This window comes from Peromyscus californicus, unplaced genomic scaffold (genome assembly GCF_007827085.1).
Source record: "Peromyscus californicus insignis strain IS unplaced genomic scaffold, ASM782708v3 Scaffold_19__1_contigs__length_69161282, whole genome shotgun sequence".
Lineage (NCBI taxonomy): Eukaryota > Metazoa > Chordata > Mammalia > Rodentia > Cricetidae > Peromyscus > Peromyscus californicus.
In genome coordinates this window covers 51,603,472-51,631,159 of record NW_026294491.1, presented here as the reverse complement: position 1 = coordinate 51,631,159, position 27,688 = coordinate 51,603,472, and positions in this window count along the sequence as shown.

Genomic DNA, 27,688 nt, shown 5'->3' with positions numbered 1-27,688 from the left:
ACTCCAAATATCATAACTACCTAGGTTAAAAACAAACTGACTATGTTTTGCATCTGAATATAACTTCAACTTTTAAGCCAATACAGGAGACAGCTATGGCAAAAGATACTTTTTTTTTGCACGTATGCTTTAAAAAATGAGTTCAAATGTACATCTCTTTCATTTTTTAATTCAAAAGATGATGTTATAATTGAGAAGCATATGCCTCATGACATCATCCTTAAGATGAAGCCATTTAGTTAAAGTACAAATATAAACCATACTGAGGTGAGAATTGAATTCTCATATATATATATATATATATATATATATATATATATATATATATATATATATATATATATACTTATGTCAGCAGAGAGAAAAACTAAATTAGAAGTAAGAGATGAGAAATATGGTCTTGGAATTGGCTATGATGAATGACCTACTTTGGGGGGGAGTTCATTTTTGATTTGCAAAAACTGTGTTTCCCTCAGTACATGAGTCTTCCATCCCCACACATCTTGCAGGCCAGATGGTGTTCTTTTGGGATGACTTTCATTTGATTTTCTCCCTTCTTTAGAAATATTTCTTTCTTTTTTACCATGTCAGAAAGTGATAATGTCCTTGAGGATCATTTTGTCCAAATGCTCTTCTTCATAGTAGTGATAATTCTGTGAGGACTCCTAGCAGAACAATGTATATTCTAGAGAAAACAGAAGTGTAGTTCTGTTTGGTAAAGTTTTTACAAATTCATTTGAAGAAATGGATAAACAAATTCCATTCTTCATTCAGGATTAGGATGTTCACAGATAATCTTATATGAAAAGTTAACAAATCTGTTTTGGAGAGTGATGTATAATAAGAAAAAAATGGGCCAGAGAGAGCAATTGAAGATGAGCAATGGGAGAATTCAAATGCCACTTTCTGGGGCGTTTCTGAACACAAACTTGGGAGCCAAGAAAGAAATGATGTCCAGTGTGACTCCAGGAACAAAACAGAGGAGGGAAAATAGGTAGGCTAATGGCAAAGCCAAATGAAGGGTGGATTTAACTATCTGTTGGCACGAAAAGCTGCCAAAGGGACAGCGGGAGTGAATCAAGGTTAATTACATACCATTAAGGAGTGGAACTCACTGTACCAAAACAGAGCCTGGTCATTTCCCTCAAAGCTGGAACTTCCCATTGGTCATTTCTCCCTAAATTAGCCCTTCAGCCTCAGTGTATCTATTATTCACTCCCCAATGAAGCTTGAAGGAAGCATTCTAATATGGACCTCTCCTTGTGGGGTGCCTCCATTGCAGATTCCCTGTTGTAGTTGTCTATAGACTTCCCATCTTTCCATCTGCTTCAGAAGCCATCTCAGGTGGAACTGTATTGGAAAACTGCTTCTAAGTCAATGGGCACTCATCCTCCTTATCTAGCTTTTCTCATGTTGAAGGTTTCCAATTGTTGAAAGAGATTTAACTCCAAGGGATGGCCAGAAGCCTGTAAGGCAGTCTAAGCACGCTGCCACAGACAGAGAAACACAAACCTGAAATCCAGGAATATCAAAAAGCTATTTAGCTCAGGCCTGCAATGGCTCACCACAGTGTCGTACTTTACACTACGCAGAAAATAACTCCCAATCCTCTTTCTCCATCTCTTTCCAATTATCTAATCAGGCACACAAGCTGTTGGGGAATTTCTCTTTCCTAGTCTCCAAGGCTGTATCCAAAGTCAGTCCACATTAGGCCAAGTATCTGTTATCAACTTCCTTAAACTCTTCATCAAATACTGTTTCTCCCTTTGAATCTGGATTCATTTAGACCTTCAAAGTCATTTTAATTCCCCTTTATATCCACAACATGAGTCAACCAAGTCAAATGCAGGAGTACCTGAAGACTTGCTACTTTTGAAAGCTGTTTTAAAGACAAAAGCTCAACAAACTCACAGTTCCCTTTACCAAATTACATGCATGCATGTCTACATGGTAACAAGAGTCCTCTAATGTTTAGTAAAAAAAGAAGAGGTGGAGGAAGACTCTCCAATATCATGTCAGATTGATAAATCTTTTAGCAAGGGTTAATACTGTGGTGGCCCAGAGCAAAACAAAGTATTTCATCAAATTAATTTTTGTGTGTGTGGGGGGGGGGGAAGGTCTTCTAAGCAAAACAGCTGCCATCTTTGCCACAAACATTGTACCTGCTTAGAAAAGACCACCTGACTGAGCTTAAGTATTGATAGTCCCTCATACAGTAAGGGCATGAGGAGGGTTATTGGGCCCTCACTGGAGAGTCCACAGACTCTTTCCCACCATTTGTTTGCACTTCTGCCCTGATTGCATGTAGGATAGAGGTCTGTGGAGGAGCCGCAATATATAAACTGAGGGAGATTAATTGAAGACCAGCTTGTGGTAATTAAATAAAATGCCCCTCATAAATCTCAGACGTTTGAATATTTGGTTCCCAGTCGGTGGCTGTGTAGGGGAGGATTAGGAGCTGTGGCCTCGTTGGAGGATGTATGTCGCCTGGAGAGGGCTTTAACAGTTCAAAAGCCCATGTCTTTTACAGTTAGTTTTCTCTTCCTCCCACTTGTAGCTTGAGGTATAAACTCTCAATTACTGCTCCAGTGCCATGCTTCTCCTCCTGCCAAGCTTCCTGCCATGATTATCACGGACTCTCCCTCTGAAAATGTAAGCCCCCAATTAAATGCTTTCTTTTATGAGTTTCCTGATGATAGAGTTTTTTTTTCCCACAGCAATTGAAAAATAACTAAGATATTCTTCCTTTTAAAATCACCCAATTATTAAATACTAAATTACGTGATACATTTTTAAAAAGTCATTGTAATTCAGGTAACTCAGAGATATGAGAAACTTAGTTTTAAAGGAAAGAGAGAGACAAACTGAGTCTTGAAAAATCAAAACAGAACATCTAACCATGATCCCTCCTTTACACACACTTTTTTTATTCTTAAATTTGAAATTTGTATATTCCTGCTGAGTGCCGAGGTTACTGAATCACCATGCTGGCCATTTCTTATATTGTTTAACTGTTGTTTTTTCTTTTCTGTGAACATACTACAAATAGTTAAATTAGACTTTGTCTAAAGTAACAGCAACAACAATAAAATGATAATCTATAGGCTGTGGTGTTGCTAAGTCATTATTGTCAGCAGATTAGGTATATGAAATGCAATTTTGGCTTACATTATTTTCAACTTATGTTGAGTCTATTGTGATGTAATTATAAGCTGAGATATGGGTGATAGTCACATAGCATCAAAATTGTTAGTCACAAAGAGAAGTGAAGGAGTGAATGGCCTCTGGAAACCACTGCCAAATGTTTACTGTAGGGAATTTGTGTGCTACTGGAGGAAACACTTGCAATACCCACCACTCAGAAGCAACTTCTGTTACCACACTGGTATGATGGTGTTTTCCATTAATGTTGCTTTCAATTTTTTTTTTTTCGAGACAGGATTTCTCTGTGTAGCTTTGCGCCTTTCCTGGATCTCGCTCTGTAGCCCAGGTTGGCCTCGAACTCATAAAGATCCGCCAGCCTCTGCCTCCCAAGTGCTGGGATTAAAGGCGTGTGCCACCACTGCCCGGCTAATGTTGCTTTCTTGAAAAAAATTCCCTACTATGCTGATGCCTTTTCAAGAAATTACCTAGTATTTTGAACATTTCATTATGAAACAACCATCCATAAAATGAACACAAGTTAATCCTGTTGAGAATGGAATCACATGCCAGCCACGTAGATGGGACCTGCAATAAATATCTTTGCATTCTGTTCTTTCCACCAGCCCCAAGTCCATCAAATGCCTCAAAGGGACTGGGAATGGCTTGAAAGAAGTCAGCAACCCTTTGCTTTCAAGAGTCCTGCCTTTCTCCTCTTCTGCAGTGTCTTTCTCTTATTCCTTTGCCCAGGGCTTCTGCGGTTTTAAGAATAACTTATATTGACTTCAATTTCATTGCAATCAGTACAAACATAGTTAATATTGTGATCAGATGATTCTTTTGTCAATATACCGGAGGACTCCCTCCATTAAACATGGCTCCTCCCAAGATCGTAAGTATTCCTTTTGCCCCACATTTAAGTTTAAGGATTTATGTTACTTAGTCATTATTGCTATTCTATTCTGCATGCTGAGTATGACTTTCAGAACGTAACATTGGAATTATATAAATGAGTGTCCTCGATATTATTATATTTGTTAATAGGGCGGTTTTAATTTAACAGTGTTCTTCTCGCCTGACCTCTACACAATTAAAATCTTCTGGAAGCATTCATGTTATTTTCCCCTCACACATGGGGATCACCATGCATCTTTACTTCTATAAATATCTAGGATTTAATCTGTAGTCAGGGCATGTCCTTCTTCTACCCTCTGGTTGTAAAGAATATGATCACACGTAAGTGTTCGTGTCATCGAGGCTCGTACTTTGAGGATTTTAATATCTGTTTTACTCTTCACCTCTCCCACGACTCCGGCCATAAACTTAAAGAAATTTAATTTCTAAAGAAAATAAACTGTCCCATAGATGAAACTCAGCTTCCCAATCATTTTTTATCAAATTAGTTTTATACTGTTAAGTAATGTTTTCTCTTAAATGTGAGATTAAAAACAATAATTTTGACATTGTCCTCCGCAATTACCCCTTCTTCCGTTGTCTCTCTCATTTACTCTTCTTTTGCCATTTCACGTGCTATTTAATTAGCAGAGATTTCTCAATCCTGGAACCAAGTGAGTCTTTGTTTTTGCTTTTTATTCCTCAATGTTGGAAAGAGCGGTTTCCTACTTCCTACCACTCTCTTCAACTCAGTCTCCCTTTAGCTCAGACCTCTAGCTCATCACTCCCTGTAGATAGGGCTAACCTCCCACTCCAGAGTGAAAGGAAACTACCAAGTTCCTCTGCTTCATTCCTCTCGGCTTTCCATTGTAAAGAATGGACAGTTTCTCTTTCTAAAGAGTAGTCCCTTATCAATACTGCAATTTCCCAGCGATTCACCCTCAATTATATTCTCTTTTAGTAGTGTATAAATGTGGCTTTCTTTATTCTTTATGTGCTCATATCCACATTTTCATATAAAGTTTCATAGTCTCTGCTTTGGGGTTTTCTGCCATTTTCAACATTAAGCATTGCTTTTCAACCAGATACTGTACTCTCTCCATTAACAAAATTCCAGAACAAACAATGCCATTCTACATTCACCATTCCTGCTTTTACACTTCTGATTTGTTACTCAGCCCTTAATGCCATCTCTTATTTAATTCTACCGTCGCTTTTTTCTTCGCTATTTTTTTAACTTTCTACATAGAAATAGAGCAGCACCATGCTCTGCCTTTTAAAAAATTTGTACTCCTGGTGTCATGAATCACTGTTTACAGCATACAAGTTGGATTCCTTTATCTTTATGATCTCCTTCAGTGATAGCATTCATGCCAATGACTTCTAAGAATGCAGTCACATTAAGGACATCCAGTGATTTTTCTCTTGAGCTCTCAAATCATGTCTCAATATCACTGGCCTTTTTGCATGGGCATTTAGCATCCCAAATCTAGAAGTTTGATAAGGGAACCAATACTCTGCCTTTCCAAACATCTCCCTTTTCTATATTGATAACTTGCAAAGCTAAGACACAGCAGTTCTCTTTAAGTGCAACAGAGTCTGGTCAATAGACTCAGAAGGGCTTAGTGCTGATATAAAGGGATCTTGTGATCAGTGGTTAACAGAGCTAACAACTCTGGAGGCCAGTACCAGATTCCTGTCTTAAGTTCAACAAATGAAACACACAGACAACATATGAGCAAGAGAAGTTTATTGAAGGAAAGGAGTGAGGATGGCACACTTGAGAACAAAATGGGCCATGGTTTGGATCAGCATTCACTAGAGCTGTCCAAAAGGAGGGAATCTCAAAGATGGGTTGCTGTTGTCCAGCATTTTTTTAAGGGACTTTCAAAGACGAAGGGGACTTGGGGGAAAAGAGCACAAACCTGCCAATCAGTGTGCTGCTGGCTGTGTGCCTCTGTGGTTTCTCCAGAAACCAAGATGTCTTCAGCTGTAGTTGTCAAGCAGTTGCCACCAAGTGGTGAGTGGTCAGCTCAGGTGGGGAAATCATGTGACGTCGTGGAGCCCCATCCTCATTGCCACATCATTGTCCTGTCTTCTCATCTTGAGGGGCTGTTGTGGTTTACTTGCATTTGATGTTCAAACGCCATTGCTCCTAATTAATCTATGTACAATATGTTCTGTGATTGTTCTCCCTTTTCTCAGCTCCTCCATATGAATATTGACCAATTGCTGTCTAATTCTTTTCCATGCCTGCTCAGCTCACAGCAAGACACAAATGACTGTATACACAGCTTTAATGGCATACCTCTGTTTGCTAGCCCTCTACTGAGCGTGGCTATGATATAAGATAGACCACATTCTTTTCTTGGACATATCAAGTACACATTCTTACAGGGGAAGAATAGAAGGACCGCATTTCGGTGAAGCCGACATACAAGTCACACTAGGTTCATGGTCCAGGACTTCTGTGGTTCTGTCCACCCCTTCAGTTGTTTAACAATTTTCTTCATGAAGTGACATAACTCAACACTTTGCAACAATTTCCTCTCATTTTAGTTGCTTTTTGTATATTTTTTCCTGTTACTGGAAACCAGATATCCTTAGTAAATGAGACTTCTAACCAAGGCTTTAGAGTTATCTTTCTGAAGTACAAGTATGTTCTCGTTTCTCTTTTAAATTTTTTCAGATTTTTTTAAACTGCTGTTTGAACCCTGATTTCCACATCTAAGCATAATAGAACTTGTGGAATCTGAGTTTTTCTTCCTCGCTGCTGCTACTCCCTAATTCTTTTCTATATATAGTAGGAATGCCAGCTTTATTACTTGCTCTTATGGAATCTTCCCGGCCTTGCTTACACATCCCCCCCCCCCCCCCCCGCCCCGCCCCCACCCCCACTCCAGCTCTGGCTCTCCAGCAGAGGCTCTCAGAGAAGATCTGATCAAAAGGCCATGAGCATCTGTAGGCAACACTGTGAAGTGAAGAATGATAGAAACCAGGGAATTCTTAGAAAGATTAAGTTTCCCATGCAACTTCCATGAGAAAATGTATACAGACAAAAGAGGATGTCATGACATGGTAAACTGTAGTAAAATCAAAGGAAGGAGCCACAACATTAGAGGTGTTAGAAACTAAACATGCTGTTCCCCTCACTTGGAGTTACAGGGTTAGCAACAGCAAGGAAGACTCATGTCAGCATGAAGACAGCCAGAATGTTAGAGCCAATGACATTCGCCTGTGGCCACAAGGAAGACTGAGACATTGGACACATACGGCCATGGATGAATAAAGGAGATTGAGGTCGTGGAGTTGACTCCCACTGATTAACATTGGGACAGCAGAAGCTCTGTTCCCCTCCTGGGTTTTGATTGCAACAATTGACAATATGGCTAAAGCCGAGGTTCAAGCAAGTGATGAGGAGCAATAAAAGCTGTTGGGAGTCAGGCCCTGTGTTGTTCAAGAGTTGGGAGAGTCTGTCTTGGTGGCAATGAACATGAGTGTGTGACTAAGCAGCCATGGAACAAAACATGTTAATTAAAATGTAAATTTGGCAAGCATGAAATCTTTGGACAGCTTTAAAACTTTTAAAATGTTGCCACTGTAGTCTGCCCTTAGGTTCTTACTGACTTCCTTAATTACCATCTGTTAGGTGAACAGTGATAATAAAGTAGCATGTTTTCCCCAAGATTTTAATATTAAATCTGCTCTTTAAAAAAAAATCCACTTGCTTGTGAAGGTTTATTTCTATTTATTCTCTTTGAATTTTTGAGCATTGATTTGTCCAAGCCAACTTACCGTGTTCTGGTCCAAGCCAATATTCTGAGCTTTATTGTGGTCACTGTTTCAATGTTCCTGTGAGGCTGCAAATGAAAACCTGAAATCACTCTTACTGCGTGAAAATCGTGTGCTTGAAGTGATGATGATAGAGAAAGGTGCTTTTCGGAGCCTGGTATGGATGTCTGGTCTTACTTAGCATCTTAATTTCTTACGGCTCTGATTTGGATTTTGATAGAGTTCACCATCTTCTTTGTGATATTTCTCTAGTGGTTGGTGGCTATATGATTAATTTCCTCCAATATTACATTCATTAAGACCAAAAATACAAAAACAAAGCAATCAGAATATTAATCAAGATTTAAAAGTAAAGTTCCTGCTTATTTATTTTCCCACATCTTCAGTAGTAGATACAGAAATGTAGGCACATTTTGAGATAGCCATTTCCTAGAGCATATTTCTAAGCTCCCTATTTCTGTGCTGAAAACTTGCACCCAGCACAAAGAAAGAGGCTTGAGGTGCTGTGAGATCACACTTGATTAAGTGCATATAAATCGCAAGAAAAAAAAATGACAGGTAAGGGTTAAGTTTAAAACAAAAGATAACTTGTAGCTACTGAGACACAAATGAACCCCATAAAGATGTGGAGCCCACTTTGAGGACTAGATTTAAATAGGTAAGATTTGAATGGGTATCAATTTGGGTTAGGATACACTAAACAGTAAGATGGGAGAGTATTAGTCACAAAGAATTTTGTCAGAATTTCCCTATGAGAGATCTTCTGGTTCTAACTATGATATATTTTTAAATAAATAATTCTTTTTTATTTATTTAATTTATTTTACATCCCAGCTGCAGTCTCCCTTCCCTCCTCTCTTCCCATTCCCTTCCCCAACCTCCCCTCCAATCCCCTCAATCCACTCCCCCCTCTTTCGGTTCAGAAAGGGGCAGGCCTCCCATGGGTGTTAACAAAGCATGGCGGATCAAATTGTCCTAAGACTAAGCACCTCCCCTTGAATTTGGGCTGGGCAAGGCAATCCAGTATGAGGAAGGAATAGGTTCCTAAGAGCCAGCCAAAGCACTGGGGACAGCCCCTGCTCCCATTGTTAGGAGTCCCACAAATAGACCAAGCTACACAATTGTCACATATATGTAAAGGGCTTAGGTCAGTCCCATGAAGGTTCCTCCGTTGCTGGTGAGGTAACCCAGACCCAGAAAGACAAGCATAGTATGTACTCACTTATAAGTGATGTTAACAGTAACGTAAAGGATAACTATGCTACAATCCACAGACCCAGAGAGGAGAACCCAAGGAGTTTTGGGGCGGACACACAGATCTTTCTGGGAAGAGGAAATAGAAGAGATCTCATGGGTGGACTGGGGTCAGATGAGCATGGGAACTTGAGGGATCATGTTGAGGAGTTGGTGGAAAGGGAGTACTGAAAGAGATAACTGGAAAGGGGGTGCTTTTTGGGGTCAGGTAGAAACCTGGTGCAAGGGAAACTTACACGAATCTACAAGAACAGCCCCAGCTAAGACTCCTAGCAACAGCAGACACATAGCCTGAACTTGCCATCAGACTGGTGACTACCCCAACTGTCATCAGAGAGACAAACATTAGGCCAAGCTTGGGAAATTCTGCTGAAGAGAGGGAGGAAGGATTGTAGGAGCCAGAGGGGTCAAGGACATCACAAGAAAACCCACAGAAACAACTAACCTGGCTCAAAGGAACTCACAGAGTCTGAACTTTGATTTATAAGAGGTGATACACCCACTGCTATAGAAAGTATAGCTCCTAACAGCTGCCTACTAGTGCACTGGGTTTTCAATTGTTTCTGCTTTGAGTTCTTTTTTGGCCAAAGCAAATAGTTGTTATCATCTGTTTCCCGTGACTGTTGTTGTTACCATTCATCTCTCCAGAGAATTTTATAGACAAGCTTAAATCTACCCCTAATACTAGATAAGAGAGCCATTCAAAGAAGTATGCAGACATTTAACTGAAAAGTGGTGCACTTTCAAGTTGAGTTATAGTATTTTGATAAAAACTTAAACTTCTGTTTCTGTGTCTTAAGATAAGGGATGAAGCAGTCAGTGTGTGTGTGACTCAGATCAATTTATGTTTCAAATATAAAAATGTATATGGTAATGGTCATGTTTGGAGATTATGTTGTCACACATGTAAAGCATATGAGTACAGAAAGGATGGCTGGTGGGCATTATGCATGGACACACCCCGAATCAACAAGCTGTCACATATGGGTCTAACAGCTCCTGTTTGCCGCCCTTGATCTGGCCTCTTCTCCTCTTACAGCTTGTGTGATTGGTAAATGGACTTTTGCCTTAAAAGAAGCAAATATATGGTTTCTGATAAGGAAACTGAGACTTTCAGATTTAATGAAGTTTTTTCATGGTCAAGCGATTAGAAAGTGATACTGCCAGAATTCTGACTCACAGTCCAAGCTACTAAATGAGATTCCACCCTGCCACCTATGGTATCTTAAATCTGAAATATGAAGTTATATCACAATGCATAATTCATTCTCATATGGAAAGAATAAGGAAATAAGCCAAATGAGACCCAATTTTAAAAAGAAGAAAATAAGGCCTGTGAAGTGTTTATTGAGAAACTGTGAAGACCTAAGTTCAATCTTCAGAACCTATATTAAAAGGGCAGACATGGGAGGTTGTAATCCCAGAGCAAGGGAGATAGAGACAGGTGGATTCTTGGATCCCACTGGCCAGTCTGCCTAGTCTACCTGGGGAGTTCCAGGTGAGTGAGAGACCCTGTCTCACAAACAATTATGGATGATACCTGAGGAATGGTATCCGAGGTTGCCCTTAGGCTTCCACAGACACTCCCACACATATGCACACACATCTGCACACACATGAACACACACACACACACACACACACACACACACACACACACACACACACACATTCATGAGGAAACAAATAAAGCCAGTGCATTTTAAAAGTTTTCAGTTGTTGTGATGTTTATGTAAATTCTTCAAAGTTTTATTTTCTCACCCTCTCCATCCTCAGCAAGTGTATGTGCCAGTCAGACTGTAATGACTGACTCTGGTTGAAAATTTTTAAATTCTGTTTGCAGTGCTTGATAATTTCTGAGATATATATATATATATATATATATATATATATATATATATATATATATTCATGATTCTTCACTTCAAGCTACTCCTGTAGAGTAGAGAGAGGAATATCCATGTTCATAAAGTACAAAGAATCCTAAGTAAGACGAACTCAAAGAAAACTAAAGGCATATCATAACCTAACTGTCCCTAAAGTTCAAGAAACTTCTGAGAGCAGCAAAAGACAAAAGCCTTCACATAGGAGGGAACCTGCACCAGTAGACTTCTTCACAGAAGTTGAGAGAGGAACAGTGATAGATTCAAAGTACTGAGACTCAGAACTATCAAACAAGAAGGCTATACCTGCTAAAGTTTTACTTGAGAAATAAAAGACAGATAAAGACATTTCCAGAGGAATGAAGCTGAAGAAATTCATCCCTTTTATTACTTACAAGGAGTGCTAACGGAATACCTTTACACCCAAATAAAAGGGCTTTAATTAACAAACAACACAAAAACCCACGGAAGTGCAAATCTCAATGGTAAATGCAAAGACGAATATGGAGCACTCTGACACTGTAGTGGCATTATGCAGATCACTGCTACCTCTTGGTACAATATGATACTAACATAAATAACTATCACCACACTGGTTGGTTAAAGAATACACAATATTAAAGAAAATGTAAATTGTGGGCCAGAAAGATGGCTTAGCAGCCTGCCCCCAAGCTTGATGACCTGAGTTTGATCCCCAGGACCCACAAAGTGGAAGGACAGAACCAAATTCTGGATGCTTTCCTCTGACATCCACATTCATGCTGCAGTATGGATATCCCAGTGGTGCACCGATGTACTCACACTGAAGCACCCAAACACATAAAATAAATAAAAATGAAATAATAAAATAGGAAGTCAGCAAAAGGTATAGTTTTTATACTTGATCAAAAGTTAACTTGTTATCTGTTTAAAACAATCCATTAAACTATAAAATTCTATTTGTTATACCTGACACTGGTTCTCTCAAATGGGATCCAGAATACCACTGTTTATGCCCTGTCATAGTGGGGACTTTCCTCTGAGACATGATGCATCTTAGAATGGAGGATACTGTTGGACAGATGAGAGATGTAGGCTCCACTGTGGTGGTATTGTGTTCCCCAAAAATATTGTGTACCTTAATAAACTTATCTGGGGTCAGAGAACAGAAAAGCCACAAGATACTTAGGCTAGAAAATGTTAGCACACGCCTTTAATCCTAGCATTCCAGAGACAGAACTCCCTCTGGATCTCTGTGAGTTCAAGGCCGCATTGGAAACGGCCAGGCATGGTGACTCATGCCTTTAATCCCAGAAAGCAGCCTTTAATCCCAGGGAGTGGTGGTAGAAAGCAGAAAGGTTTATAAAGCGTGAGGACCAGAAACTAGAAGCATTTGCCTGGTTAAGCATTTGGCTGGTTAAGCTTTCAGGCTTTGGAGCAACACAGTTCAGCTGAGATTCATTCTGGATGAGGACTCAGAGGCTTCCAGTCCGAGGAAACAGGACCAGCTGAGGAACTGGCAAGGTGAGATAGCTGTGGCTTGTTCTGTCTCTCTGATCTACCAGTATTGACCCCAATAACTGGCCTCGGGTTTGATTTTACTAATAAGATTCTTTAAGATTCATGCTACACTCCACAGTATTTTTGGTACTTTAGGCAAATTTATGGAAGAAAGAGAGAGAGAGAGAGAGAGAGAGAGAGAGAGAGAGAGAGAGAGAGAGAGAGAGAGAGAACAATGTGATTTTCTCTTGATAGATTTTAGGTATTCCATTCAAAACCTAGGAGGACCTCAGTAGTTCCTCAGGTGTTGAGCGGATTCTAAACTTCTGCTTTGGCAACAATGAGTGTATCCTTGGCTGAAAGCTGAGACACCCAGGGTAGATCTTCAGCACTGCTAAGGGATGAGTTGCTGAATTAATTCTCCCAGGGGCCAGATCCAGCCTCTAGAATCTATTGCTAAGAAGGAACATGTAATAGAAGCAGAGAATGAAAATATTCCTAGAAACTCATCTGTGAAGAGCTGTAATTTATGGTGTCTATTCAGCATTCCCAGTGAGAACTGATACTGGGAAGGGTGCCACACCACTCTTGGCCGCGCTTGGCCTCTGCCTTCTGGCACAGTGCTGTTGGCTCAGAGGAAGTGCTTTGGGCAGCAACTTTTGTCTTTCTGTTCTCATACTGCCTGAGGAGTTAGACAGGAGGAGGTGTAGGCCCAGGGACTACAGACAACTTGAGGGGATGCCTACTAGATAGGGATGTACACAGCTAGTAGAGTGAAACCCACCCAAACCCCACCTTCTAACTGCAGCAAAGCCCCGAACCACTTGGTTCTCACTTGGCTCAAATCACGTCAGAAGGACTTGGATGCCCACCTTGTCCTTTCCATAAAGTTCCATTGTGTGACTGATAAACCTCTTCATACCCTCCGGGTACCCGTATGTCACCATTCCTCTAAACACAGCAACTGAGAGGCAGGAATAGGCCGATCCCTCCAGCCCATGACACGACTAATAGGAGGTTTTTGTTATTAGAATCTGGATAGAAAAAAAAGGGAGCGGGGGGAGCAGAGCCTATGACATCTGGAAGGCACTGGTCGTCAGACACCAGACTGGAATTTTACATTTAGGAATTATGATAGTCACATCATGGTTCAATTTAATTTGTAGAAGAATATGAAGAGGATATAAATAGATGGCCGCCATTGGTGCTGGGTGATGAGGCCACAGAAGTCCATTATACCATTATTCCAGTCTGTTTGGGTATGTCTGATATTTTCCATACACTTTTGAAATGTGTAGCTGAGTCTAACATTAGAAGACTCTAATGTTTGGAGTCTATCCTCTCACCCAGCTATGCAAGTAATTATTGACCAATGCCAGCCTAGCTCAGGAAAAGAACTTAGAGGTTGGAAATGGGATCAGATAATCAGTTTTTGTTCCCTCTCACCCCTTTCTGGAGTCCTTCCCTCTTCTTTTTTTCTGGCTCCTCCAGGGCTGTATTAAGAGCTGGGAAGAAAAGAAAGGGACTAAGAAGGCTGTCGCCGAGTTATCCTACAAGTGGGCTGTATACAAACACTGAGTCCTGTTGCATTCTCTTTCATGGGTTCACAGTTTGATCTCTTGGGGTCTCAACAGCTCCCATTCCCATGTAAAGCTGTATAGTCTCTGGTTGGTCAATTTCATCATTTCAGCCTACCTATGTCACCAATAACTATGTATTTCTGATGTTTTCCCCCAATGATATTTAACTCCTGTCAGCAAGCCCACTAAGAGCAGAGTCTTTGCAAGCATTATTCAAGACAAGTTTTTTTTTTTTTCATATGCAATTTTCTGCTAGAGGGACATCCACGGTGGCAATGACACTCTTAGTCTATGAGCATTTTCTGCTCTTCTGGCCTTGAGTCAATTTACACATTGCCTGTATCCCTTGGTTTTCTCTAGGTGAGACTCAGATCTATTCCAGCTAGCTGTGGCATTGTCTATAAAAACTGGAGAAAAAAGGAGCTCACAGAATCCCACAGTTTGCAAATATCCCTACACAATGTGTAATTGATCTTCCTAGTTAAAGCAACTGCCTTTCCTTTCACTAGGCATTCTCTAGATTCTGGAGTCTAGAAGCTCTGGGAGCTTCTGGGAGAAAATTGTCATCTTCCTACTCAAGTGAGAGTGATATTCTGTACCTTGGCAAGTTCCCCTGAGGACACCTGTCCTCTCGAACTTTCCATGGTCAATCTCTGTCTGCAACTGCAATAGATGAAGAGTTTGGGGATTAATGTAAGCAAACTGTGTTTTGGATTACCTCTTAGCAAATACTGCCTGGATGATCTGATATCTCTTTTTAGAATGCACAGATATTTAACACCCTTCCTTAGCAGCTTTGGAGCCTCTGCCAAAATTCCAAAACAACAGGGATCTCATACATAGCAATTCCTGTATTTGCAATCATTCTGAGGAGATGTTACCCATGACATTTCAGTGTTGAATTTTTTTTGCAAAACCTCTTAAGAATTAGTAAAGATCACATTTTAGGTGATTCACGGCATACGATATAGATGAATAACACTAGCAGAAATATATACACTGTTCTAAAAAATGGGTTTATTCGTACAGGTAAGTCCTCTCAAACCATCTTAAATGCAGAGTGCCTAAGAAATCAGTGGGAGTGATGAAAAGGCTTTGTTGTATGAAATCACAATATAGAAAATGAGGGTGAGAGAAGATCAAGCGGAGAGACTAGTACCCAGCAACCAATGTGCTTGTCTACAAAGTGAAGATCCTATCGAGAGCCCAGGTAGCTTTAATGGTAAGGGATGAAACTGAGAAACATATTTGATATTATTTTTATTCATAAAACAATTTTAAATCAATTTACATCTAGCATAGACTTTGTATTTGTTAAAAGAAATGTTTTTTTTGTTGTTGTTGAACGGTTATCTAGAATTTTCAAGATTTTTAGGGTTATGACAAAGCTCTTCCTTGGCCTGGGGAGATGGCTCTGTCAAAAAAGTGTTTGCTGATCAAGTATAAGGACCTGAGTTTGGGCACCGGGAGCTCATGTACAAAGCCTGGTGTGGATGCGTGTGCCTGCAACCCCAGCACTGTGGAGGCAGAGAGAGGAGGCTCCCTCTTGCTCTCCCAGTGAGGCTGAGTCAGCGCTCTTCAGGTTCCATAGGAGACCCTGTTTCAAAAATCAGGGGGGAGAACAACTGAGGAAGACACTGGACCTCAATGTCACATGCACATAGACACAAATATGCACCAGGCTCCATTTCAAGTTCTACCTGTCAACCATGAGTTGTCAACCACTTAACGCATTCATCTGCTGGCTTGGCACAGGGTATTTTCAGTGCCATCTGGATGGCAATGCTCACTTTGACTCTGGAGATCAGAGGCTGTGGTGAGCCATCTGATTCCCTCCCCTTCCTAGTGGTGTGTTAGAAAGTGCTGGGCACAGAGAACAGACAGACATGGAAGGGAGATTAATAAGGTGAGAAACAGAGATCCTTAGAAACTGGCAATTTGCTTGCAGCCTTGCTCAATAGATGATGCACTGTATGTTTCAGGGGCATGAATAGGGGAGGGCCTGCGACAGAGGGATTCTCACATGGCCAACCTTAAAGTCACCTTATTAAAGACAGGTCACACTTTTGATTTCTGTGGAACAAAGATTTGCTTCTGTAACTCATCATCATCATCATCATCATCATCATCATCATCATCATCATCATAGTGGCAACTGTGATGGTATTTAATAACGCTAATGTAACCCAAATGTCCCTTGACCTGGGTCAGGGCAAGGATTCTGAGTGAGTCGAATGACTTGCTCAAGACTGTGGCAGGGAGAAATCCAGACCTCCTAACCACCGTTGGTGAAGGCATGTGCAATTCTGCTGGCTGAACTGCCTGTTATGTACCCTGCTTGTTCTTCCTTTTTCACACCTCCTGTGATGAAGGGACCCACAGGAGCTGCAGCTCTGAGGTGAGCAGGCTGCCGTGTTAGTCATTCTTTCTTTCTGTCTTAATCCCTTTGAATGTCAACCGAAGCTAGGAGCTAGGGAGAAGCAAGCAAGAGTTTCTTCCAAAACAAATCACTCTCATGTGCTGTCTTCTTTTTTTTTTTGGGGGGGGGGCGGGATAGGCTGGGTCTTGTTTCCTTTGTATAGCTGTAACTGAATAATTCTTACTGAGCCTGCTTGTGTCACACTGAATCCCTGAGCATCTGTCAAGAACAGGCAAGAGAGCAAAGCTACCTTGTACACACAGAGCTGTGACTCCTGGCATCTTGACACATCCAGAATGCATCCAAATTGAGATCTTTCCAGTTGAGGGGGTAAATTCCAGCGGCAAAGGAGGTGGGACTGCAAATGCGTTCTGAAGGCTCCCACTTAATTTAGTAGATTGTGGCATGAGAATCAATACAACGTGCGTGCAAGTCAAGTGAGATAATGTCTGTGAACAGACAGCCTTGTTCATTTAAGGCATACATCCAAAAGATGAGACTGGGTAGGCCGCAGGTGCAATTGTACTGGGTTTGAAGTACTGAGCACTGGTTCTGGTTTCCCCACTAACCAGGGGGTAAATAGACCTTTACCTAACCTTACCTAGGCCAGGTTACTGCTACAAAATCAACAGCTCCTTCAACATTAACATTCTAAGATTCAATCACATTTAGGAAGTTTGATTTCATTTCTAGCGCTGCTATTCTGAGCTGATTTTGACCCAAGCATATGCAATGCTAAATATAAGATTTTAACTGCATTTCTGTCTCTGGTTGTGGCTTTTTTTTTTTTTTAACTAAGCTGAGATGCAGATGAGCCCATTTGATTCTAAAGTGTGCTGAGCACATTCAGGCTGTACTGCCTGTGACTGAAATCCTTCTGGAATTATCTATGGAAACAGCCCAGGAATCTCAAGTAAAGCTATAATTTTGACAATGGGCTAACTCCCAAGGCAAAGTCTGTATTAACTGAGTGAAATTCATGAAGCACTGCGGCACTTCTTTACAGATCCCATCCTCTGAAGAGCATTGGTACAAACAGTGAAAATGTTTGGGAAAGAGTGGTCTCTGGAACAAGGGAAGCCAAGAAGCTGTCAGGAGACCACCACTGCAGCAAGGGTTAGACTGGGCTCTGCTAATGTCCCCAGTGAGCTTAAGGAAAGTGACATGTCTTATGGTCTTATGACACCCAGAACTTCAATAGCTAGATCATTGTTTGCTATGTGAGCTTGGGCTGAACTCCTCATAAGTTGAAGCAGAGACGTGGTGGCAAATAATACATCCTGGCTTTAGGGCCCATGGCTCACTACCTCCCTATGAGGTCTGGTCATGGTCTCCAGCAGATAGTAAACATGGAAAAATCAGTAAAGTGTATTTCCTGGGCTGTTGAGTTATGTAGTGGGTAGCTGTTCCAGCTTTGACCTGGAAGTACTACTCCTAGTGAGGCTTCCGGTAACTGCCACACCTACCTATGACTTGCTCCTGGGGCAGGTCCGAGATGGGAGCCCTTAAGACCCAGGATTCGGATGTGCTACCTCTCTTGATCCCTTGTGATCCTGGATGCTGGATGTAGACTGAGCAGAGTTCTCCAGAGAACACTGCTGAACTGCACTACAGCTCTCTTGGATCCTGTAACTAATCCCTTTACTGGCTGTAAGTTACCCCAAAATAAACCTCCTTTTTAACATGTGTAGTTGCCTTAATAAATCCCCCAAAAGAGTTGCTTATGGATGGTTTATCCAGCTATAGAAAGTTTACCTAGGAAGAAATGAATGAGTGTGTGACAATGAATTTACAGAATGAGGAAAGGCACCAGTATCATAGCACGTTAAAAAGCTGTTATTTAGGCATGTGTTCCATGGAAAGAATGTGTGTTTCAGAGACTCTGGCAGGACAGTAGGGCAGGAGAAGGGAAAAGAATTTCTATCCAGTCCACATTAAGTAGAGAACATAAACAAGGCCATTTCTATAAATTTTAGTTAAGGATCAAGGTTCCAGGAGGTCATGCATTTTTAGTTTTCAAAGTATTTACACAGATTAGTTTCTGCTTTAACTATCTTCTCTTACAAACACGGAGAAGATCTCACTCCACTGTCTTCGGCAAACTCCACAGTGGGTCACTGGCTGCTTATGATGAGAAGAGTGTCAACTGGCCAACCAGAATCCACTCTCTTATTGAGCAGCACCATTTTTTGTTTTCACTAAGCTTTGAAAGAAGCAAAGATTTTGAAATAATATTTCAGTGATTCTTAAATTGCCAGGCATAGTGGCTCATCCTGTAATCCCAGTACTTGGAAAGTTGAGGCAGGAGGATTATAGAAAGTGCAAGCCACTTGGACTACATAGCAAGACTCTGTTATAAAAATTAGAAAAAAAATGAACAGCTCCTTAAGAACATCGTCAGAGGTAAGTACGCTCTTGATTAGATCCCATCCCTTAAAAAGCAATCAAACAATTCCTAAACGACAATTTTCATAACAACAATAACATCCATATTTACCCTGATGGTATTAGTAATAAGACTGATAATTCACTAAGCACTTAACTTATGTTGGGAATTATGCTAAGCACATTTTATATATTGTGTAATTCTCACATCTTTTCTTTTAGGAAAGTCATATCATTCATCTTAGTTAGAGATGAAGAAGCTGAATAGCAAAGTGTTTAAATCACTTGAAAATTCCTCCAGGGCTAGTAAATGTTGGAACGTCAGGTTTTACTTCTAGTGTGTTTTGTCTGTTCTATTATGTTGGCATCATTATGCACACACATCACTGGGTCCTAGTTGTATCCCAGCCAATGCAGAATCTAACTTCATTGTCTCTCATCAAAGATGGTTTCACCACCATGAGAGGTCTGTGTCCTTCACACTCCGAGGAGCACCAGAAACAAGACTCTACAAAATCTATTATAAGTCTCTGAAACAGTGATGCAATGGCTAAGGGATGGGGTAAATCTGATTGGTGTAAGTCACTTGAACTTTCTTGGGTTGAGTTTCTTTTCTGTGTGAGCAGCACCACCTACCTTACAGGGGTGGAAGAAACATGAAAGGTAGGAGTATTAACTATATAAAAGGCTTGCAACTAGGAAAGGTCTCCCTGGAGATGGTTACATAGTCTCTGTTTCATGGAGTTATTCCACGCTTGGCTGTGTTTTCTACTTTCCCTCACCTTTCACCTCAGGAGAACAGATCATCGGAATAATTATGGAGCACCTATCTTGTCAAGTCCTTGCCCTGGCCACCTGCAAGAGATAAATAAACATAATCCTTGATGTCAAGAAAATCATTTGGCGAGTAAAAGCAATAGGTGTGTAAAAAATAATAGGCAGTCCCCCAAATAATAACAATAGAGTGTGATAATAAAAACTTGAATGTCATTCCCAGAGAGCAGAGCGGAAGAACTAATTCCACTGGGGAGCTGTCAAGACAAGCTCACAGATGTGCAGTGAGTAAAACAAATAAGCGGCATGTCCTAATCCTGTGCACACACCCCCCCAGTGGAGAAGCTGGCAAGGCAGCCTTTCTTCTGGTCCTTAATGAACAGTGCAAACATAGGCAAGGATACCTGAGTCTAACCCAGTTGCAACTACGTAAGGCAACAGTTCCTTATGGGGCACATATGTTCACACTCATGGCTTCCAAGTCCCATTTATTGGTCCAGAGAAGACTACATCCTTCTGTGATAGGAGCTTCTGTGATATGGTCCCTTCTAGTAACCATGATTTGCTTTTGCCCCGGTCGCTATAAGTCTGTCTTTCAGGTGGTATTCTGCTCTAAGCTTCACCAATCAACCAAGAACCCACATGGCTAGTCTTTCCTGCTGCAGTTTCCTTGGCAACCATGGCCCTGCCAGAAAGCTCTCCAAGCCACAGTGGGACTGTGCGAAGCCCCACATCTCTGTCAGGAGTGCTCTGCTTTTAAATAATGGGAGACCACACTGAGATCCTGTCTTGCTCAAATGCCAACCCGGATGCCATCATTCTGTATTTGTAGAGTACCTTTCATCTGGGCAGACTGAAGCAGGACTGGGTCTTACCTTATGGAGATGAATGTTATCATGAGTCACACTGTTCCAGTAAGAATTCGAAGAGGGGGGGCAGGTGGGAATTCAAAGGATTCTCCAGTGGAGTGCTTACTCCCCCGGCCCTCTTCCTTTCTTTTTTCTTCCTTCCTTCCTTTTATGTCTTCCTTATCTTTGTTCCCACTTCCTTTACTTATTTCACTTTTTTTTTTTCTTGAGCAATATCCCTGGCACTCCCTTGCAATTAAACCTTATATTTGCCTCTGGGACTATCAGACTCAAAGGCTGGAACTGAGATCCCAGATTCTGTAGGCCTCTCAATTGGTGCTGCTCTGTTGGTTTTCCAGATATCTCAGTTAAACATGATTGGTGTCCACATCAGATGCTCCTACTGGGATTCCCATTCTAACTTCCTACGGAATCACCAGAGTCACTCGGTTTATTTGGGAGCTAGGTGGTGGGCCCCTCCCTCCCCCCAAAAAAGACAAAAGTAAAGAGTAAGAGTGAAAAAAAAAAAAAAACCACAAAACAGTGGAGAGAGGCAGAACTGAAGACACAAAGGTGGTGAAGAACAGACTGATATGAATAGGCCTATGCCAGCAGGCCTACACTGCCACCTAGGGCCAAGTGATGTCTAGGTCTGTGCTGCTGCTGAGGGCCGTATCTGGGTCCATGGCCCCACCTTCGCTAGGGTCTGTGTTGATGTCCCTGGACCATGATATCATAGAGGGCCATGTGGATGCCTGTGGTCTGAGCTGTCACCTGATGCCATGTTGATGTCTGAGGGCCAAGCTGCCTCCCAGAGTCATACTGATTTGATCGGTGCTGCCACCCAGGGCCATGGTGACATCTGGGCACACGCTGTAGCTGAGGGCCATATCTGGGCCCATGGTCCTAAGGCAGCCAGAGTCTGTGTTGATGTCCATGGGTGGTAACATGGGGAGAACTCTTCATGCTCCTTACTGGCTGCCTCGGTGTGAGAGCTACTCCTTCCTCCTGGGAGAGCTACCCCAACCTTCAACAGCCCTGGGAGAATTGTCCCTGCCCCTTGCAGGCCACAGTAACAGAAAAACTGGCCCTGACTCTCTCCTCAGGTGGGTGGTCATGGGGAAGTTCTGGACTAACCAACTCATCTACCACCCAGCCACACATTCAGGCTTTGGAGTTGGCCCACCCCGACATCTACCCCATCTATGATCTGCTAAAGTGCATGAAGGGACTGATCCTGCAGAACCATAGCTGCAGGATCTCCATAGCTCAAGGCAACAGCAGGATATCTGAGAGGAGTTTCAGTGAGGGTCTAGTGTTGATGGCATGCCAGAAGCCAAAGCCCTTGAACCAGACCAACAACTCATCGAAGTGAACATTTGCAAGTAAAGCTGTTAGAAGTAAAGGCTATACTGTATGACATACTTCAGCTCCCAAGGTCACTATGACAAATGAACATGTGAAGGAGAGGTAGGAAAGATGGAGAAGCAAAATACTTATTTTACTTTTTTTGCTGGGGTGGAGGCTACAGGATGGAGGCAGACATGGAGGGACTGGGAAATGAGTGGGATTGGGGTGTATGATGTGAAATTCCCAAAGAATCAATAAAAAAAAATATGAAAAGAAAAAAAGGACTAATCTAAGACCAGAGAGAGATGGCATGGGTATTATAGAGGACCATGCACTCACATCGGATGGCTCACAGTTGCATGCAATTCCAGCTCCAGAATATCTAATACTCACTTCTGGTCTCTTTAGGCACTGCCTTCTTGTGGCCTCTGTGGGCACTGCCCTCTGCTGGCTTCTGTGGGCATTGCATGCAATGCATATGACCACACAGACACACATGCATATACATAATTAAAAATTAAAAATAAATCTTTAAAAAAGACTAATCCAATTTGAATATTTTGTTATCATTGTAGTGGTATAAGTTGCATATTATCAGTGCAGTAGTTCTTGATAACACACATAGAAAGTTATTTCACCAAAGGGTTTTCAGAGATATCTTGAGGTGTTTTTGTTGTTGTTGTTGTTAATGTTGTTGTTGTTTAAACCAGTGACAAACTCCCAGAAACTACAGCACCACAGTTAAGGGAATTTACCACTTTAACTGCTATTAGGTGGCTTCTCTCCAGATAGACTGGTGGTCAGTCGTGATGATGAGACTAGGGAGATATCAGAAGACAACCTGCCTCCCCCGAGCTTGGTTGGATGTCTTCACTTGTGATTGGATGAGGTTACATACTTGTGCTCGGAAGCCTTCTTAATAGTTAAGGATCCTGAGATGAGGTTATCATGATTAGGTCCTGCCCCAAACTCCAATGACAAGGTCTATTCTAAGAGACAGGGACACGGGGAAGAAAGGCAAGAGAAAGTGATGGCCGAGCTACTGCTGTGATCCAGGGGCCATCTGGAGGAGCAGAAGCCAGAACAGGTATAAGATGACGGCTCTTGTTATGGCAGGCCACCTATTTTGTGGTAATTGGTTGTGGCAGACCTAGGAAACTCATACCCATCTTTCCAGCATTTAACAAGGTCTAGCTTTGGATGTTTTCGCTCATCCCTTTAAGCTTTCCAGCATGTAACTCAGCCTGGCTGTGGATGTTTTCGCTCCTTCCTCCGTGCTTCCGCTCTATGGCCTGGGCCCTTCCAGTTTGCTTATAGGCTGGTCCTGAGGGCAGGACAACTCAGTATTAAATAAGTGAAATGGTAGGGATTCTCTGACCAGACTCACTGAGGGAAAGCATACGAACTTGCAGTAACCGGAAAGCTGTAGTTAAAAGTTCCATTTCGTGCTACAAAATAAGGCACTCTATTTAATGAAAAATGACAAAGGTTTGGATTTAAAATTATGATATAGTTAAAGTTAAAAACAGATATTTTTATGTAATGAAACAGCCAGTAAGCCTAGTCTTGTCCTCCAGCTTTCAAGTTTGGTCCATCCTAGCTGTAAAGCCTCTTGAGATTTCTAAGGCAATGGTCCTCAAGAGGTCAGCTAAGCTATATGAAGCACTGCTGCCATCCAGTGGCCAATGTGCTCCACCACACTTATTTGTCTTCTCACTTTCTCCTACCCACAGAAAGCAGGGGTTGAGAGTAAAATCCGGGTTATAGTTTTGAACTTTAGACCTTCAGCTGGTGTAGCAGAATGAGACAGCACTTTTGTTCTTCCCTTTTTTAAAAATTGAATATCGAGCAGAGCAATACAACACGACTGCTAATAATAATTGGTGATAATTCACAAATAGCGCTCTCTCCCCGAAAGATGAGAATACATGACGAGAATTTCATTTTGGTTGTTAGTCAGTCCCTGCTCATTCTGTGCTTTTGGGGTCTTTAACACACATGCTTCTGGAGGAGGAAGATGTGGAAGGTCAGAGTTTTAGGAGGCCAGCTGATACCTAGCCCATCCCTGGGATTTCGGTTATTTTTGGTGCTGTGAGGCCATCTAGCCACCCTTTGGTGAGTCTTTTGCTTGGTTTTAATTTTCTGTCAGCTAGTGTTCTGGTTGTCTAATTTTCTAGGAAAGAGGATTAATATACCTTGAAGTCCTATTTGGTCCATAGTTGCCATTGTATTAAAATTATTCTCAGCCATCAGCCTAATTTTTTACTTAGTAGATTTGCCTGACTAACACCCACCAACATCTCTATTCCTAGACTCCAGTGAAATTGCCAGGCACACTAATGCTCAGAGTTGTGGCTGAAGTCCTCAAGAGTGGATGTTCTAGGGCCTACCTCTACCATCACTACTAGAGACATGTGGGGAGAATATTCCCTGGTTCTTTAAAATGTTATTTGAAAGGCTCCCAAGAAAATAAATAAAATCCATAAGCATTGTTCTCACAGGATCAAATTACTAATTTTAATTTCCTTCAAATGAAAGAGATATAAATGGCTAGGAAAATGTAATTGGTTTTACCTGGGTGCTGTGTTGAGCGAAGAGTAAAGGCAGAATACGGGGTTCTTTTTCAAATGCACGTTCATTGGTTACTTTAGTCTTTGTCGTGACAAAATAATAGTCAAGACACTTACGGAGGAAAGTCATTGGCTCATGGCTGGCAAGGCCTGACAGACAGAGGGACTCTTAGCTGTGGAGGCAGGCATGTGAAGCAGGTCACATTGCATCCATGGCCAGGAAGCAGAGAGGAATTCTGGTTCTTCTATTCAGCATTTCTTTTTAGCTTTATTCAATCTGCTTCCCCAGCCCATGGGATAGAGCTGTTAATCCAACAAATAGGGGGAGAAAGACCATTGACCAGAATCATGGCCAAATTAATTAAAGCAAGCTTTTTTTAAAATTAATGTACATGGGGGGTTTATCCCTAAGGTGGGGTTCAAGAGCTCAGCACTAGACTGGGGGGAATATAAGAGGTCTTATAGCTCAGGAGTAGGGGGTTTCCAAATGGGGGATTCGGCAGGCCAATAGGCAAGATTATAAAAGCAGGACATTAAGCATAAAAAGTTGGTCATAAAATCCTCCTGAAACAAAGACATGGTTGCAAGTTGGTCATAACAAGATAGTCTTAACAAGGTAGTCTTAACAGTTGTAACAAGGTGGTCATAGCAACAGGTGGTCATAACAGCAGGTGGTTATAATAATTTTTTGAAGCAAAGTCATGATTGTGGTTTCCTGGAACAGGCAATACATAACTATTTGTAGGTTACAGGTAGAGTATTGCCCAATCCTTGAGAAACAGATTTAATTACAAACAGGAATGAATTTAGTTTGTTATTACTATAAGATAGTGTTCATAACCAAGATGGAGACAGACTGGTTAATCAGGAGTTACCTATGTTCAGGGTGAGTCTTCCCTCCTTAGTTAAACCTTACTGGAAACACCCTTGCACAGATATGCCTTCTAGTTAATTCCAAATCCCACCAAGTCTATAATGAAAATTAACCATTACAGCCTGGAGACTCACATCATTTTACTCAAACTAATTTTCTTTTTTTTTTATAATTTTTTAATTTTATAATTTAATTTAATTTTACATATCAGCCATGGATTCCCTTGTCTTCCCCCCTCCAGCACCCCCCCCCCCCCGCCTTCTCCCCCAGCCCACCCCCCATTCCCATCTCCTCCAGGGCAAAGACTCCCCTGGGGATTGAGTTCAACCTGGTAGATTCAGTCCAGGCAGGTCCAGTCCCCTCCTCCCAGGCTGAGCAAAGTGTCCCTGCATAAGCCCCAGGTTCCAAACAGCCAGCTCATGCAATGAGCACAGGACCCAGTCCCACTGCCTGGATGCCTCCCAAACAGTTCAAGCTAATCAACTATCTCACTTATCCAGAGGGCCTGATTCAGGTGGGAGCTCCTCAGCTATTGGTTCATAGTTCATGTGCTTCCATTCATTTGGCTATTTGTCCCTGTGCTTTTTCCAAGCTTGGTCTCAACAATTCTTGCTCATACAATCCCTCCTCTTTCTTGCCAATTGGAATCCTGGAGCTCCACCTGGGGCCTGGCTGTGGATCTTTGCATGCACTTCCCTCAGTCATTGGATGAGATTTCTAGTATGACAGTTAGGGTGTTTGGCTATCCTATCACCAGAGTAGATCAGTTCGGTCTGTTTCTCGACCATTGTCAGCAGTCTGTTGTGGAGGTATCTTTGTGGATTTCTGTGGACCTCTCTAACACTTTGCTTCTTCCTATTCTCATGTGGTCTTCATTTATCATGGTCTCTTATTTTTTGTTCTCCCTCTCTGTTCTTCATCCATCTGGGATCTCCCATTCCCCTAAGCTCTCTTTCCCTGGAAATTTCCCCTTCATTACCCCCACTCACGTCCAGGTTGTTCATGTAGATCTCATCCATTTCTCTGTCATTGGGCGATCCCTGTGTCTTTCTTAGGGTCCTGTTTTCTAGGTAGCCTCCCTGGAGTTGTGAGTAGCAGTCTAGTCATCTTTGTTTTACATCTAGTATCCTCCTATGAGTGAGTACATACCATGTTTGTCTTTCTGAGTCTGGGTTACCTCACTCTGGATGATTTTTTCTAGATCCATCCATTTGCCTGCAAACCTCAAAAGGTCTTCACGAACTCCACATTTGACAGAGGGCTGATATCCCGAGTATATAAAGAACTCAAGAAATTAGACATCAAAACGCCTAACAGTCCAATTAAGAAATGGGCTATAGAACTAAACAGAGAATTCTCAACAGAGGAAGCTCAAATGGCTGAAAGACATTTAAGGAATTGCTCAACATCCCTAATCATCAGGGAAATGCAAATCAAAACGACTCTGAGATACCACCTTACGCCTGTCAGAATGGCTAAGATCAAAAACACTGAAGACAGCTTATGCTGGAGAGGATGTGGAGCTAGGGGAACTCTCCTCCACTGCTGGTGGGAATGCAAGCTTATACAACCACTTTGGAAATCAATATGGTGCTTTCTTAGAAAATTGGGAATCAATCTCCCCCAAGACCCAGCTATACCACTCTTGGGCATATACCCAAGGAATGCTCAATCATACCACAAGGGCACTTGCTCAGCTATGTTCATATCAGCATTGTTTGTAATAGCCAGAACGTGGAAACAACCTAGACGCCCTTCTACTGAAGAATGGATAAATAAAATGTGGTACATATACACAATGGAATACTACTCAGCAGAGAAAAATCAAACTAACTTTCATAAGACTGCAATACAACAAGGAAATTTTGACTTCTACTTATTCTCACCAAACACTGAATTTGCTTCTCACCAAACACTGAATTTGCCCCCTGTTTCTGGGCATTCCCACTCTCTCTTAGAGCTAGGTAAGGCCAGGTTGCAGAAGATGAATACACATGAAAGCAACGTAAGTCACTACTTGCCTCATGCATAAATATCTCCTGGATGCAGTCCTCTGTTTTCATTTTCTATTCTACATGATTTGGCACTAATTTCCAGGGAACCTGAAAGTCACATATGGATGATTCCATGGTTCCCATCATCCTGATATCAAATGCTCTGTTCATCTGCTCACCTTTGCAGTAGTGTTTGCCAGGACAAAGAAGACTTCTACTTTGATGGAGCTACTAGATATTTTGGCTTCTATTCTGTCTAGTGATTACCTGCCTCCTGCTACAAGGAAGACTGAGTACCAAGAATGTGAAGACAGGTAACACCTACAGATTTTTCTCAGAAGTTGAAGGCGACATTGCATGATCATGCCCCACTTGCTTCTTTACCTTGGTATTTCAAACCTAGTGATCTCCCTTCAGTTCTGATCTTTTGTTTCTGTCCGTTACACAGGTT